The 3,905-nt window shown below is 26.9% G+C and overlaps 1 long non-coding RNA gene across 1 annotated transcript; it reads left to right on the plus strand.

The window, feature by feature from the left end:
- Window positions 1-1,788: 1,788 nt before the first annotated feature.
- Window positions 1,789-3,614, plus strand: LOC131856200 (uncharacterized). Its single transcript, XR_009358326.1, has 2 exons — window positions 1,789-1,930; window positions 3,100-3,614. It is a non-coding gene; the product is annotated as an uncharacterized LOC131856200 (long non-coding RNA).
- The last annotated feature ends 291 nt before the right edge of the window (window positions 3,615-3,905 follow it).

Raw genomic sequence — 3,905 nt, forward strand, 5'->3', positions numbered from 1 at the left:
AGAGTAATTGGTCTCCAGTTCTTTATGAGGGCTTTGTCCCCATCTTTTGGGATAAGTTTAACAATGCCCCTATTGATGGACTCCCTAAGGGTGCCACTATCAAATTCTTCGGTGTATATGTCATAAAGGTCTTTGGTGACCCACTCAATATTGGTTTTGTAAAACTCAACAGGAAGTCCATCGGGGCCTGGGGCCTTATCATCCTTAAGGGCTTTAATGGCATCAGCAATTTTTGTCATAGAGACTTTGGTCTTGAGAGGGAGAGCTTCAGCCTCGGAGATTCTTTTTGGGATAATGTTACTACGCTTATTTCTAGCCTCTTTTGAGGCTTCACTATCTTCCGAGGTAAATAGGGTTTTATAAAACATTTCAAAAGCATCTTTGATCTCATTGATGTTCCAGCCTCGGAGATTCTTTTTGGGATAATGTTACTACACTTATTTCTAGCCTCTTTTGAGGCTTCATTATCTTCCGAGGTAAATAGGGTTTTATAAAACATTTCAAAAGCATCTTTGATCTCATTGATGTTCTGGAGTTCCTTATCCTCAACTATGATTCTGTCAATTTTTTCTCTATTTTGTTTTTGTTTTTGGTGATAGAAAATTTATTAATGGGACTTATATTTACAATTAGTAATCTTATATTTATGGCTATCTATAATTTGAATTGATATTCCTATTTTACATATATTTTTAAAAATATAAGTATGCTATTTTTTATTTGTTGTGATATTATTTAATACTTTTTTTGATTTTGAAATGTTGTTAGTTAAAATATTTGAACAAAATGAATTAATTGAATTAAATGTTCTTGATTCTATATAAAAATAAAAAATACTTGCAAATTTAATAAATTAACAATTTCAATTGATTTTGACAAAATATTTTATTTCAAGAAAGTAATATAAATAGGTTCAATACGTATATTAAATAGTATTTTAGTTTTTTAGTACATTTGGTTAGTTGTGTATTTATTTTTAGAAAAACATAAAAAAATATAAATAGTAGTTATCTTAATCTTTTATATTGATATTATTTTAGCTCTATCTTTTATTTTCAAAAAAATAAAAAATAAAGATAGACAAAATTGATAACTCGAACTGTTTTTATTACATCTAATTTTTGTTATTTTGTCCAAATGAAATATTTGGTCAAAATGAATTAACTAAAATTAAATAAACTATGTGCAAATTAATAAATTTAATCTACTTGTTGAGAGGAAAATAAAAGACTAAGACAAATTGAAAAAAATGACAATTGAATCTATTTATCACGTTTTTATATTTAAAAAAATAAAAAAAAACTACATGCAATTAACAAAATACACCAAACAAATAAAAGAAAATATTCTTGAAAATGATTTACAATATTATACAAAATAATATAAAAAATATAAAATACAGATTTTTAATTTTTAAAAATTAAGAAAACTAATAATATTGTTTCATATATTTTTAAAGAATAAAAGAATCTAGAACATCTCTAATCTTCATAATCAGATCTTCAAATGATAGAAAATCAGAAAAATAAACCAACCAAAACAGACTTGAAAAAATTCAATAGAAACTATGACATCAACTCTGAGTAAACTCTGAGTTTGAAAACAAAAATCACACCTCAAAAATAATTTTTATTTTTAACGTGCCCCATAAATATAGGAAGTACAAGATTAACTCTGAGTTTGAAAAGAACAATCACAAAGATAATTTCTATTTTTAGCGGCACCTTCAGTAATAAATATGGAATTTGTCTAAGCAAACAATACGTATGATAATTAAATTCCTCTCAGCTAATTTTTTCTCAGCTAATTGCCTTCCATTTGAGCTTACAATTATAAATCTGTAATGAGGGTTTTGAGTATTGCTGTGCTTTGTGTACCTTGAGTTGTATTTCAGTTGGAGCGAATATAAGGATCGACTTTGGTTTTTCTTGTAAGTTCTCTTGAATTTCTGTGGTTTTTTACCATCAAGTAATTGATATTTGTTTGAAGTTGTTAAATTCTGCAAAAATCTCCGTTTGATTAAATTTCAGGGAGTCAATTTAGGTTTTCTGATGGGCTGTAGTTTTTGTTTCTTGACAAACATCTAACTTCTATTTTTCAATAATTTAATTATTATAGTTTTTTAATTTATTTTTTGATTTTATAATAGAATTATTATTTTTTTTTAATTTTATTATATATTTACTTTTGTATTTTTGATTTTATGTAATAGTTCTGGTAAATGTAAATGTAAATGTAAATCTTGTTTTCCTGTTTTCCTTGATCTGAACTGTTTTATTTTATTCTTTGATGCCCATGGAATTCAGGGCTTCTTTGGCAAATCTTCTGATTATTATTTTTAAATATATAACTGATATTTGTTATGGATTATTTGATTTGCTATTATTGTTTTTCTTATTACTTAAATACACAGTTTCTGAATTAATTTAAGTTTTAGTTAGAGAATGTTACAGTTTTTTATATTTTAATTTCTTATAATGAAGATTCTTTTTTCATAATCTTATTCAGATTAAAGGAGGAGCATTTAGACCTTTCTTTTTCTTCTAAACATTTTTTATAACTGTTTTTATTTTTAGGAGGTTTCTTTTGGTTTGTTTTTGGACCATTATTTCTTCATGGAACCTCTTGTCAGAGGTCTAGAAGTTTGATTTAATTACTTTTAATTTTTAATTAAAAAATTCTATTAGTAGTGATTCGATTTTAAAAACTTTTATGGATGAACATTTTAATTTTAATTTTGTGAAATTCCCAGCGATTTCTCGTCTATGGTGACCTAGAAAAGCAAGACAGTACAATTTTGTTTCTGCAAATATTAGTTATTATTATTATTTGTTTACTTAGAAGCGTTACTTATTATATCTGCAAAAACGTGTTATAGCAACAAGTGCACATCATAGTAGAGGATTCCTCTATTGAAATTTTCTCTTTTCAACTCTTCTGAAGAAATCTCAGATTTTGTAGTTTATCACACTTCTCTATTTTTTACGTGGGATGTGAGAGTACTGTGTATATCAATGTGAGGTTAAACCAAAACAGAATCGTTGTTTCGTCATTTCTGACTTTGCTTTTGTTTTTTTTCCTTCTATTTGTGGATTGCAGGGATCTAATAGTCTAGTATGAACAACATGACATTCAAGGAAGGTTGTATGGTTGAGGTTCGCCGTTCTGATGGTGGTATTTTTCAGTCTTGGTTCCGAGCAAGGATCATTTCATGTAATGCAGAGTATTACAAAGTCGAGTATAACAACCTTTTAAATGACCAGATTTAATGCAAAACTTGTTGTGGAAGATGTGTCAGTTGATGCAGTTCGACCAGAACCCCCGCACATGACAGAAACAAGAAAATTGGCCAAAGCATCACGTATTTCAATTAGGGCTTCGATATTCTAATACACCTCTCCAGCTTTCCCAGATCCTAGCGGAATAGCATTCGCCCCAGTGCCAAAGAGTAGAATGTCAAATGATATGTTTCCTATCTATCTATCCATGTTCTTTTGCCTTTCATGGAAACACCGCAGCTTTGGTCGTATTATGACGTTTCCGCAAAATTTGGCTCCTCTCCACCTCTACATTTTTTCCCTAATATTTTTAATAAGAAAAAGGATTTTCAATTATTAATGTGTTTGAATTTAATTATTTTGATATATTTTTATTATGTTTATAGTATTCAAAAATTTAAATTACATTTATTAAAAATATCAAATATTAAAATATTGTAAATTTGCAATAGTAAATTTTTAAATTTTTTTTTTTAATTTTAATTTTGTTCAATTTAATTTAAATTGATTTTTGGACAATAGAAAAATTAGTAGTGGGATATATATTTGAAATTAATATTAATATATTTATGTCTCTTTGTACTTTAAATTGATATGTCTATTTTATATATGTTATTTAAATTAATT

Source organism: Cryptomeria japonica, chromosome 7 (genome assembly GCF_030272615.1).
Source record: "Cryptomeria japonica chromosome 7, Sugi_1.0, whole genome shotgun sequence".
Classification (NCBI taxonomy): Eukaryota; Viridiplantae; Streptophyta; class Pinopsida; order Cupressales; family Cupressaceae; genus Cryptomeria; species Cryptomeria japonica.